Consider the following 14,261-nt stretch of genomic DNA (forward strand, 5'->3'; position numbering starts at 1 on the left):
TAGGGCACTTTGGCATGAACATTATTTTGAATTAAAAACAATCAAAACCCAGAAAATTCAGAAAAAAAAAATCTTTACCTCCCCCTCAACTACCTGTTTGTACCAAGAAGAGAGCTATTAACAGAGATTCCCTCTTTACCCAAGAAACTTATCTATATAATATGACAACCTTTGTTTTCCAAACATTTCCTTCAACTTTCCTGCTAATGGTCATTTTCCTCTTTGTATCCTCAGAACTTTGCCCTTCTCCTTAGCTCATATAAGTACCATGTTGCCTCCTGCTCTTTGGAATTTCTGTCTGTATGGAATCCCCCAAAATCCACCATTAAATTTTATTTTCTGCCATTAATCTGTCTCATGTCAGTTTGATTCTTAGTCTAGCTAGAAGAATCTTGAAGGGCAAAGTAAATTCTTCTCTCCAACAGTAGCGATTGTTTTACCAGTTTGCCTTTAGATTTTGTTCATTTTTTTTCACTATAGCATATTTTTTTTGTATTTTAACTTTTATATAGTCAAATGTATTGGTTTTGTTTTTTTGTGTCCTAGTAATAAAGATCTACCAATTTCAAGATAACATATAAATTCACTAATTTGAGTTTTTTTATTAAATATTTTTATGACTTATTTTATGTTTAAGTATTTGATTCATCTGAAATTTGGGTGAAAACTGAGGGGTAGGAATCCATGTTTATTTCCTGTTCTGTTGTTTCAAAACCACCTATCCTTTATTGCTGAAAAGTTACAGTTTTAATATATATCCACTTTCCATATATCATTTTGACTTATTTATGGATACTTTATTATAATCCATTCACTTCTTGCCTAGTTCTTCTCCAGTACCCAGCTGTGTTAATTATTGCAGCTTCAAAATATGTATTAATATGTATTAGGAATCGTCAGGTATCTTATGTCATGTCTACAAATACCTACTATGGAAATTCAATTTTCTAAAAGTTTCAATGCAGTGAAATAACTTTTATTTCTTTGGTTTACATTATACCAAATAAATTATTTAATATTTGTTTGTATTTTTCAACCAATTGTTTTGTTTGATATTATGTACAATGAACATCTTCAAATAAATTGATTCTTTATACAGTATGCACATACAATTTAGCCCCTTTCAATATCAACATTAATTTTATTTAATTCTGTTTTACTTGTGAAAAGCCCTTTGAATGAGTTATAGTCTTACTTATAATGATTTGTAGAGTCAAAATATAAAGATCAGAAATTTTTTGTATCAATTACTGTAATGCAATTTTAAATTTTAATTGTCAGATATCCTGGAATGAAAGTTAATCTCAAGTTATGATGTATATGCTTGCATATATAGGATATAGTTTATGTAATAACCTAGCTAAAAAAGTCACTGTCTTATTTAATAAAAAATTATTTATTTTTATTTTTCCAAAATGGAGCATATTGAATCACTCATCAAAGATACCAATATCAATGCTTTTATTTTCATACATTTAAACTAGATTTCATTTTTAAAAAGTATACTTCCTCTGGGGTGCCTGGGTGGCTCAATTAGTTAAGCCTCCAATTCTTGATCTGGTCTCAGGTCATTTTGGGGTCGTGAGCTCAAGCCCCATGTTGGAATCTATAGTGGGTGTGGAACCTACTTAAAAAAAAAACAGTATACTTCTTTTTATTTTTTAAAGTTCACACTATTATGTCATTGACTCTTACCTGTTACACTTGTTTAGACTAAATGGCTTTCATTTCTTAGTGCATTTAATTTCCTAGCCACTAACATCAAGATAGAGTATAATCTTCTTGATTTAATCTTTCCAAATTAAATAATTATCCATATAACAAAACCATAAAACTTAAAATATTTCTGAGAAAATCCAGGTTCTGATAAGCATACTTCAAAAATTATTTTTATGAAGACACTACAAGCAAGAACAAATAAGGAACAGTTTAACAATTCACACTTTATTGTGTAAAGAACCTATATTATAGCTATTCTTAATCAAATTGGACAGTTAAAGCAGTTCTTAGTCAAAACAAAGAGCACATAATCAAATGATTTTATGTACCTTTAAAATTATGTTTTCTATGAATTTCCTTTTTTAATGTTTATTTTGAAAGAGAGAGAGTGCAAATGGGGAGAGGGGCAGAGAGAGAGGGAGAGGGAATCCCAGACAGGTTCCAGGCTGTCAGTGCAGAGCTCGACTTGGGGCTCCATCTTGTGAACTGTGAGATCCCGACCTGAGCCAAAATCAAGAGTTGGATGCTTAACCAACTTACCCAACCAGGTTCCCCTCAAATCTGCTTCTAATTCAACATGTGTTCTTTTTTAATGAGACACATTAAAATGTTGTACTAGTCTTCTGTATATGCAAAGGGGAGAACTCTGAACAATTCCTCTTTTGGGTGCTTTATCCAGATGGAACTACAAACTGGTGTAAGCTATAAAGATTTGTCTCATATATAACATGTATAAGCTTTTCTCTTGTCCTCAAGTCAACTGTCCTCCTAAGGCTACCGAACCACAAAATCCAGTGCCATTTCTGTTATACTCTATTGCTTTAAGATATCAATAATTAAGAATTGGCAATCTATTTTTTCAACTACCTTTTGATCTAATTACATGGCAATATATATGATAACATGTTAGGCAAATACCTTATTTTACTCCATTTGATCACTAATAGTTTAAGATTCTTAAGCGCACACACATCTGAAAGAAAGTACCTGTATGCAGAAAAAACCCAAATCCTACTTGCTGAAAATACCACAACATTTTTCTTTCTATTATCCTCTTTTTAAGGTGTTAAGAAAAGGAAAAAGAATCAGTAAATATGCAAACAATCAAAGCCTGCTATGGGCTTCCTACTAATAAGATTGTTGTCACCTAGCTTCTCATAATAAAAGCAAAAGAGGTTGGGGCTCTGACTTTTGTTAAGGAGCATATCTATTTGATACCAAAGGGGTCAAGTTTACTGAATTTCTTTAATAAACTACCTGAATACTTTTGTACCAAGTAAATTCAATCAAAGGTATAGAGTCACTAGTGGTTCTAAAAGTTTCCTAACCTCCCTGCTTTAGTTTCCTCTTCTAATAGCAACAAAAAGACCCTATATCATAGAATTCTTAGGATTAAATGAGATATATAAGGTGCTTAGCATAATACTTTGTATAGATAAGTATTCAATAAATGTTGACTAGCATCATAGTTATTAAGGTGCAGTGAGCCACTTGGAGAGCTTGTTAATATGCAAATATCAAGCACTTGGTATAGGAGCATAAAATCTGCTTTTTATTGAGCATCCAAGGGGATTCTAATGCAGACAGCCCAGGAAAGCTTTCCTTTGAGAAACACTGAACTAGTCACTCCAAAAAATAGTTTCAGCCAAAAATATTTATTCATATGGATAACTGATAGATTATATAGCTATTATGGACACCCTCCCCCAGTTAAACACAACCAATTAGCAAATCTTCACTGAGCTTCAGCTTTGAGTCAATAAAGGATAAAGAGTAATATGACAGAAGTTTTATACATCGAGTCTTTCTATCCTGTTCACTATTGGATTCCTAACACAGCTTCTGGAACACAAGAATCTACAATGCATTGGGAAGTTTAAATGCTAGGTAAGAGGATACACTGATAGTGATCACCACTAGCAGCATTAGCTTTTCTAAAATATTCTACAGGTGTGCATAGATGTGGATCCAGATAATATTCCCAAGAAAGCAAGAAATATATCAAAACCTTGAATTCTTTAGAGTTAAAAAACTGACAATAACAAAAGTCACTGGTGTGAAATCAGGAGAATGCAGATTAAAACCACAATGATATATCGCTTTAGCCTGTCAGAATGGCTAAAATAAAGAAGAAGAAGAAGAAGAAGAAGAAGAAGAAGAAGAAGAAGAAGAAAAAGCGTTGTTGAGAATGTGGAGAAAAAGGAATCCTCTTGCCCTGTTGATGGGAATGCAAATTTGTGCAGCCACTGTGGAAAACAGTATGAGTTTCCTCAAAAAATATTAAAAATAAAATTACCATATGACCTGGTAATTCCACTATTGGATATTTATGAATAGAAAACAAAAACACTAATCTGGGGGAAAAAAAAAACATATGCCTATGTTTACTGCAACATTATTTACAATAGCCAAGATACAGAAGCAACCCAAGGGTCCAACAATAGGTGAATGAATAAAGAAGATGTGGTATATGATGAAATATTAGTCATAAAAAAGAATGAAATATTGCCATTTGCAACAACATGGATGGGCCTAGAGGGCATAATGCTAAGTGAGATAAGTCAGAGAAAGATAAATACCATATGAGTCCATTCCTATGAGGAATTTAAGAAACAAAACAAATGAACAAAGAAAAGAAAGAGAACTAACAAAAAAAAAACCCAAACTCATATATAGAGAACTGGTGGCTGCCAGGTGGGTGAAGGAAGGCATGAAATAGATAAAGAGGTTAACAGTACACTTATCTTGATAAGTACAGAGAAATATATAGAATTGTTGAATCACTATATTGTACACCTGAAATTAATATAACACTGTATGCTGATTATACTTGAATAAAAATATTTTAATGAAAAATAAGCAGTTAAATATGAGCAACATGACAGTTTCTCAGGGCTGATGCAATCTGAGGGCAGTGTGAGAACGATGGAATGATAATCCCATACTGAAAGACATCTTATGTATCTTGTACTTACACTGACTTTTACATGTTGAAACATGCAAGCAATTCTATACACAATACAAAAATCTTTGGAGAGTCTCATCAGCACAATATATCTAATGGAATAGGCACAGATCCATATGATAATATGGATATTGTACCATCATCTTTTTCAAAGGAAATAAGGGATGAAGTCAGAGTAGAAGAAAATGGAAAGGCACAGAATGCAATGCCATCTATACAAAGATTTAATCTCTAAAGCAAAATATTGTTAAGATGACTATAGAAATTCTTTCTTAAGATATGTAACTTACACTGCCATTACTTGCTATACTCCTCCCCCAGCCCCTGCCTGCTCCCAAAAAGATTCCGTAGAGCTACTATGGAGCTATCTTGACATATCCCATTCAAGTAAAGATGGTTTTTGTCTCTATGCTCCATAATTTCATTTTCAGTAACTCCCAATATCAGTATCAGAATAACATTACTAATTCAAACCAATTATAAGCAGAGAAATCCTTAGCAGATGTTAACCTGAAAATCAGGAGGAAGTATTTAATAGCCCAGAAATCCTCCACATTATTATTGATATGCCTCTCCTCTACACTCTCAGGCTTTATGCCTGAAGTAGTTATGGTGCTTCTCTTTCCCCAACTAACTCTATTCTCTTTAACCCTTGAATAGGCTCATCAGCCTGACTCTGATGTACTGTGTTCCATATCATGCTTCCAATTTTTTTGACAGTTCAAAATATTTGGTTAAGAGCAATGGCCTTGTGGGAAGCAGATATAGGTATAAATCTCACTGATATAAATTTTTAGTTGTGGAATTTGGGCAAATTATTTAACCACTCTAACCAGTTTTACCACCTGAAAAAAATATTTTGAAATAAGGCAAAGTGAAAATAAAAGGAATGGTATGTTCAGGGCTTAGGAAAATGCCTCAATAAATGATAGACATTGTTTTCTCAATGCTCATTCTTGTTTTTATCCCCAGTTTATTGCCTGATGCCTACGAGTTCCCTGTGTTTTATTTGCTTTGAATAGTCTGACCTGAATTCCTCCCCGATTCTGGCCTCTTCCTCTGATAGTAAGGAACATTCCTTATACCATATTGCATGGTAATAAAGTGTGATTTCCTCAAAACATCTATCTAACTCATGTAGAATTTTCCAGCTAATCAAAATATATAGCTAATTTATCCAACTGACACAAAATATCTAACAAACCAATAAATGGGGAACTTCAAAAGCTACTGTTCTCTGGTATATTTGCCTGACTTATAAATTTCTCCATAACTCTGCCCTGCCAATATCATAATAATCTATATGGCAACATCAGCTAGACTTTTTCTAATTACTTGGAACTGCTGTTCTTGCTAACCCTTTGGAAAGGCTCAAACCTCAGATCAGGTATACTTTTACATCCCTATGGATCAATGATCTTCACAAAAGATAACAATTCAAAAATCAGAGGAATTTTAATGTCATTTGGTATAGTAAGTGCTCCAAAACTGCTGGGCATTAAACACAAAGTTCACGATTCTGTTAAATGTGTGGATAATTGCCCTTCTCAAATGTCTTCTTGAGATTAGATTGCCTTTGAAAGTATTTCTAAACCTAGTGAAGGGGAGTAGAATACTCTACCCCAAAATCTGCCATTTTGTCATGTGGATTATTTTGAACTGAAGGCAATCAAGACCCGGTAGACTGAAGAAAAATTTTTACCTCTCTGACTAAAAGAATTTAGATAGGAGGCTTGGCTCAGAAAGTGAGTTATTACCAGAAATAACTTTTTATCTGAAAGCCTTACCTGGATTGCAAGGCAAATATCTGATTACCAAATATCTCCTCTTCTTATCATCCTGTGAATTACCCTCCTCTCCTTTGAAGCCTCAACCCCTATCCCATCCCTTAGCTCAAAATGGCATATAAGCCTCAATTGTCTGACTGCCCAGGTCTTATTTTATTATGAGGCCCACATACATACAAAATAAAATTTGTTTTTCCCCAACTAGTCTGTCTTATGCCACTTTAATTATTAAACCAGCCAAAGAATCTAGAAGGGTAGAAGGAAAATTTTCCACTTCCACACCAGGCATAGAGTTCTTCTACTAAACTGTAAATTCCCTGAGGGCAGGGAATGTGTCTCTGTATTTATCTCAGGATTTAGCATGCTTAGCAAACATTTAATTCATTAAATTCATTTATTGAACTCTGGCTCAATTTGTAGATTAACTTTTCAGATATTCTTATCAAAAAAATAACAATAATGCCGAGAAGAGATTTTCCTAGCAGGCTGCTGCAAAAGTCTATATATAATTCTCAGGAGTTAAACTGATATCGTTTGCCTTTTTTTGTTTTTGATTTTCTTCTTTCTCTCTTAAAATAGGTGGAAAATAATATTATTTTATTTTTTTTTTAGTTATTTTTTCATTTTTTTCCAGAAAAAGTGCAGATAAATCCCTAACCAGCAATCAATCTGTGGTTTTCTTGATGTTTCTGGTTCTCATCTTATGGCTATATTGTCAACCTTTTTCAATAATTTTTCTGATAAATGGCTTTATTTATACTAGGAGAAGGCAGCTTTTAACAAACCCTTTATATTCTTGCTAAAGACAGAAATGTTTAGAGGTTAGTTATCAAGTGTCTTGGAATCAGATATAAGCAGTTGTTAACTACAACAGTTTCCTTTCCCATAGGTCAACATCTGAAGCACAGCAGCTAACCATGTGAATCTGATATAGTGTCAGAGCGCTCTACAAGCCAGATGAAACCAATCTGTTTATTTCCAATGATGCCTGTTTAATGATCCATACCTGAATACTGCCTCACGTTTTTTGTTTTGTTTTGTTTTTTTCTTGCAAAGCTTGTAGCTCTTAGTGTTTGTCTCAGCCTAATCTGATCAATTATATCCCGTCATGTCCAGGGATAATCCAGTAAGAGGTTCTTTTAATTGTTCAGGAAATCAATTGGCACTCTAGGATGGTTTCATCCAATTTTTATTTGTGTATACTACCAGCATATTAACCTCAAGATGCCCAAAGTGGACCTCATCTTCTATCCCAAATTTTCTATTCCTTGCATTTCATATTTTCCTTAAACATACCTATATCCACTCATTATCGAGGCTTAAAATATCAGGGTAGTCTTTGGCATTTCTCTTTTCCCTACCTCTCTTATACAATCAGTTACTAAGCCCTGCTGAATTTACCTCTTTCATATCCCTCTAATTAAAATACACTCCTCATTTCTAATGCTACTATAATCCACTAAGTTAATTAGCATGGTAAATATTTATTAGGTACATAATTGTGTCAGGTACCTTAGTAAGGGTTGAGGATACAAAGATAAATATACTCTCTACTCTCAATTATCTCCAACTATTATAGATATTAGTATAGAAGTCTGAAAGTGAAGAGAAGTATAACTGAGGGAATGGTAAATACCACCCCCCCCCCAGAGTTGGTGAGAAAAGTCTTTATAGAGGAACTAAAAATAGAACTGAGTATGTATATTATTATTCAATTAAAAGTTTAAATACAGAACTGAAGGTAGGGAAAGGTACTCAAAGCAGAAAAAAAATGTTGAAAGAATAATGGGCAACATAAAGGTAATTTAGTAGGCAAGTCAGTAGAAATAAAGCTGGAGAGGTAAGCAGGATACAGGTTATGGAAGGCCTTGCATGCCATGCTAAGAATATTCTTCATCCAGTTGGTAATGTACAGCCATTGCAAAATTTTAAGCAAGATAATGTTTCTTTCAGAAATAAACAATTTGTTTCAGAAACATAACTGTGGTGACAGATTAATAAATGTTTTAGAATTGTGTTAAGATTTGAAGCAGATAGAATATTACACAAATAGTTCAGGAAAATTATGATTAGGATCTAAACGAAGACCATAATAGTGAAAATTAAGAGGGAACAGATGAGGTCAAGGGGATTGTCAAGTTTATAATTCCTTTATGCTATGTTGACTCTGCATCACATTCACTGAGATTGGATACATAGGAAGATAATTACTTTTTAAAAACTATTTCATTTTTAAACATTTTTAAATGTTTATTTATTTTTGAGAGAGAGAGACAGCACACAACCAGGGAAGGGACAGAGAGAGAGGGAGAGGGAGACACAGAATCTGAAGCAGGCTACAGGCTCTGAGCTGTCAGCACAGAGCCTGATGCGGGGCTTGAACTCACGGAGTGTGAGATCATGACCTGAGCTGAAGTCGGACGCTCAACTGACTGAGCCACCCAGGTGCCCCGAAACATGCTGAATTTGAGATGTGCATGGGTATACATGTGGATAAATTCAGCAGGAAATCCTGAATCTCCTGAAGTTTAAGAGAAAGACAAAGATCTAGATTTGGGAATCATTGATACATAAGTAATATAAGCCATAAAATAATGATTATTACCTATTACATTAGTTAAGAGATTTGGCTGAAAGTGACTGAAAATCTGAAATAAGAGTAAAGCTTAAATTAAAAAGTTTATTTCTCTTTCCAAAGGCAGTCCATTCAGGGCAGCTTCAGTAGCTTCTCAAAACCATAAGAAACACAGGCTCCTTCCATGTGTTATTCATTCATTCTCAAGCCATGGCCTTTACTTCATGGTCCAAGATAACTGTTTTAGTTCCAGCCTGCATTACATCAAGGATAAAAAAGGAAGGAGAAAAGAAATACCCTTTTCCTATGAGAGTGCTTTCTGAAAACTACATACAATATTTCTACCTAATTTCCATTAGCCATGCAGTATTTCAGGGGAGTCATGAGAAAGGAAGTCAGGCTGCAGAAAGTTGAGGAGTAAACATAAGGAATGAAACAACAACAACAAAGAAAATGAAAACTGAAAAGTGAAAAATGTTCTTGGAAAGTTTACTTTTTAAATAAATAAGAGAAAGTGAAGCCATAGATATAGGAATTTGTTTTATTTTTACATTGGGAGAGGTTTATATGTATAAAATGCTGGAGATAAGCCATCAGAAAAAAAAAAACAGAAAACTTGGCTTAGCTAATAAGATAAAGCCATAATTTCAGAGAAAACAGAAACAGAAGACAGATGACAGGTTGAAAACAATCAAATTTGAACAGGAAAAAACTTCTCCTCTAGGACTGGAGGGAAATTTCAGTTCAGATCTGGCATCTCAGAGGTTGAAAGACATTTACTCCATTTCCAAAGTTCTAGTTCTAGTATATTTTATTTTTTATTTTTATTTTTTATTTTTAAGAAAGAGAGAAAGAGCACAAGTGGAGGAGGGGCAGAGAAACAGGGAGACACAGAATCTGGAGCAGGTACCAGGTTCCAAGCATCAGCAGAGAGCCCAATGCAGGTCTCAAACTTGTGAACTACTAGATCGTGACCTGATGCTTAACCAACTGAGCCAGCCAGGAGCCCCAGCTCTGACATATTTTAAAAATGAAGAAATTTAGGGGTGCCTGGGTGGCTCAGTCGGTTAAGCGTCCTACTTCGGCTCAGGTCATGATCTCATAGTCTGTGAGTTTGAGCCTCACATTGGGCTCTATGCTGACATCTGGGAGCCTGGAGCCTGCTTCAGATTCTGTGTCTCCCTCTCTCTGTCCTTCCCCTCTTGAGCTCTGTCTCTCACTCTCTCTCAAAACAATAAACATTTAAAAATTTTTTAAAAACGAAGAAATTTCAAAAGAAAGTTTCAAAACAGTGAGGCTTATTTTCCAATACTTATTCAATTATTTAGTGGTAAGACTTCTTAACTTTTATTTATATACCTTGAACTTCTTTATTTTTGTACCTTTGTTCATATTACTCGCCATCTGGATTGCACCTCATTCCCTGCCCAAAGTCCAAAATCAAACTCAAGTGCCATTTCCTCTGTACTTCTTCTGGCCCCTTAACTAGAAATTATTTCTTTGTCCTCTGAACTTCTTGAGCACTTACATGTACCTCTATTTTATCACTCATATTTTTCAGTCTTAATTTATAATTACATATAGGCTTTATCTTTTTTTTATATTAATTGTTTTGTCAAATTTGGATCCTATTTAAATTCATTAATTTATCTGCCACACTACTAGAAGAGCTCTGGACACAAAACTGATAATGAAAAATATTCATACTGTTAATTAAAGAGCCAAGATGCTCTATTCATATATCTTGGTAATTTTTTAACTATGATCATCAGGTTCTCCAAAATATCATCCCCATCTGTAGGCTTCCAAAGTGAATTTTTTAAATGTTTATTTATTTTTAAGGCAGAGAATGTGTGTGAGTAGGGGAAGGGCAGAAAGAGAAAGAGGGACAGAGAATCCAAAGCAGGCTCCAAGCTGTCAGAGCAGAACTCAATGCAGGGCCTGAACCCATGAGCTGGGAGATCATGACTTGAGCCAAAGTCAGAGGCTAAACTGACTGAGCCACACTGGTGCCCCCCACAAGTGAATCTTTAAGTCAAATACATGAAGTAATTAATATATACTTTCTCTTTGTATAACTACAAATAACTTTTGTTTAAACAAAATCAAATCAGAAGTCAAAAGTATGGACAACTGTAAGCAAAAGAAGTCCACTCATTATCAAACTATTTGCTGTATGTCTAGCCTATCCCAGTAGTAGCACAAACACCAAGATCTTCAAAGTCAAGCAATGACTTGTTGCAGCCAATAGACAGTAACCAGAAGCTGTAACTGAGGAAGACTATGCTGTGATGTGACATTCTGAAACATAATGGAATTTACAAGTTCATACATCAGTGAGGCCAAAAAGGAGAACAAAAACACAGTACAAAAAGCCAAATAAGATCAAGGTACAGCCATTCAGATATAAAGAAAGTGTCTGCGGGTCATAGATGTATTATGCCAATCATTGCCATCCTCATAAAATATCCACATAAAAGCCACAAAAATATACAAGAAATTAAGTAATATTTAACCCCCCTCTTATACCACAAAAGTCAGACAAATTATAACCATTTTATACTCACACACAAAATCAAAGGAGAGAATTTAGAAAATGCCAGTATTTTTTTTTCTACCATAAGGTGAGAAAAACCTTGCAAGAAATACACTGTGGAATTAAAAGTTCTGCTTATAGGAGGATGCTTATACATAATATTGGAGTTTATTATAATCAAATATTTAAAAACCATCACCTATAAAAAACAATGTAAAAATTAAAAATAAATAAAATAAATGATAAATGAAATTAAAAAATAATAAAATAAAATAAAATAAAATCCATAATCAAATAAATCCAACAGGAAAAGTTAATGAGTACCAGAGTCAAAACTTAGTCCTTGCTGAAGGAGAAAGCTGATAGCTTAACTACCATTCTCTTGATTAAAAAATAAATAAAAGTAGGAGTCTAAGCAATTCATATACATATAATAATTCATTTTTCTTAACAGAATAAAATATAATTGAAAATTATGTTAACTTCAATAAATAATTTAGTTATTACTTTTTAACGTCCATATCTATAAAGACATTTGGACAGTCACAGAATTTTAGAAATTTAGTGATTTGATAAATCAGTTGCTTTATTCATCTCAATCCCTTACATACATTGGCATTCCACAAATATTTATTAAATGAATGAATGGATGAATAAATGTACAATCAAAGGAATATAATCATACTGACATTTTCAATATGGGAAAAAATTGCCAAAAATGTTAAAAGACTTGACTGAAATCATGCAGCTAGTGGAAAATCCATGACTAAAAGAAATTTCCTGAGGTTTTCTTTTATAGGAACTTAAGGGGAGAAGATATAAATCCTTATGCACCTATCAGGGCACCACTATAACAACTGTCTTTGGACATGCTAGAGACTGTATGTCAGAAGAGAGTAAGCCAATACTGTATTATCCCCAGTTAACGTTTGCTGTTGTCCTTTACTGCTTTTATGTCTTTTTTGAACAATTATTAAATTATTATTAAACAATAGAGTTAAAAAAGAACCTTACTCATTCAACAAAGGTTTATTTAGCATCTACACTGTACTAGATACAGTTCTGGGTGCTCGAGATACATAAGAGGACAAAAGAGACAAAATTTTTGTCCTCGTGTAATTTACAGACCAGTGAACATAGAGATAAAATGTTCCTCGTTATTTTTGTAGATGGGGAAACTAAACCCAAGATAAGTGAAATGACTTACCTACATTATACAGTGAGCTTACAATAAGGCTGAATTTAGAACTCGGGTCTCCCAGTGTACTTCAATTTCCACTTGACATGCCACCTTACAATTTTCAAAAAAATTAGAAAAGAACATCATTGATTTCCTCTCTCCCATTCTCTTTCTTGTTGTCCCTCTTTCTCTCCTTCCTTCTTTATCTCCCTCTATTTCCCTCTCCTTCCTTCTCTGTCTCCCTCTCTCTTTCCTTCTCTCTTACTTTCTCTCTTTCTCCCACCCTCTTCCTCACTCTTTCTGTCTCCCTTCTCCCTCCCTTTTTTATCACCATAGACCACTATGCATTAGCTTCATATTGGCAATCAATTGCCAAGGTTTTGAATCATTTACAGCAACAACAGTAATATATAATTAATATAATTATAACACTTAGCTACTTTTAAGGTTATGTCATTGCATTTCTTCAAATCTGAAGCAAGGGAAGCATAAGAAAGGAAAGAAGGAAGGTAGGAAGGAAAGAATATAAGGAGAGAGTTGGGAATGAGGGAGGAGGATGGAAAAAACTAGCAAGCAATGCCTTAAAAATGCACACAAACTGTAAATCAAGTTTCAAACACTCTGAAAAAACCATTGATTGCTGTAGTTTAAAGAGATCTAAATTGACAGCAAAAGGCAGTTAAAAATTGTGGAGACACTTTTAAAAACAAAACACCCTTTACCATTTAAAGTCTTATAATCGTAGAAGAGTTATTTCAATGATTTTCTTATGCTTCTCAACTAAACTATTTAACAAGATGGAACATGAATGATACACATAGGGACTCTTCTTGGACCCTTAATTTATATTGCAGAGATAGTGATACCATTCACAAGTATACATTGTAATTGGCATAAGTGCAAACTGGTTCTTTGAACCCAGATCTGTTGGCCATCTGTTTCATTTGGCTGCATATATTATGTTTGAAAATATTAATTTATATATATTATATATAAATTATATACATAAATATTAATATTAATAAATTATATATAGAATTATAAATTATATATATATATATTATATTAAGGAAAGGGAAATGTGTACAAAATAGGAAACACGTTTTGAAATGTGAAAAGAACACTTCAATTTCATCTGAGATCATAACATTAAACAAAAGCTAGGTGTACTGATGTACAAAGAGCAGTTAAATCAAACATTTAGAATAATATATATTTCAAAGAAAAAGTCAGTTGACTAAATTCAATAAATTTGTTTCTGCTTTTGTTTTGCTTTGCTTTTTGTACCATATCAACTCAAATCAATTTGTGTTTAGCAAGTGTTAATGGTTACAGTGCTTTAAAAAGTTTACTGAAAGTTTTGAGCTATCTGCTATAAAAACAAGCAATCAACAAATCATAAAAGTGCATAGAATTCTTTAAAATGCTGACTACTGAGCTTAATGATTTAATTATCTAAAAAGAACAGAAATATGTAATTTAATCCAACCCATATTTCT

This window comes from Leopardus geoffroyi, chromosome X (genome assembly GCF_018350155.1).
Source record: "Leopardus geoffroyi isolate Oge1 chromosome X, O.geoffroyi_Oge1_pat1.0, whole genome shotgun sequence".
Lineage (NCBI taxonomy): Eukaryota > Metazoa > Chordata > Mammalia > Carnivora > Felidae > Leopardus > Leopardus geoffroyi.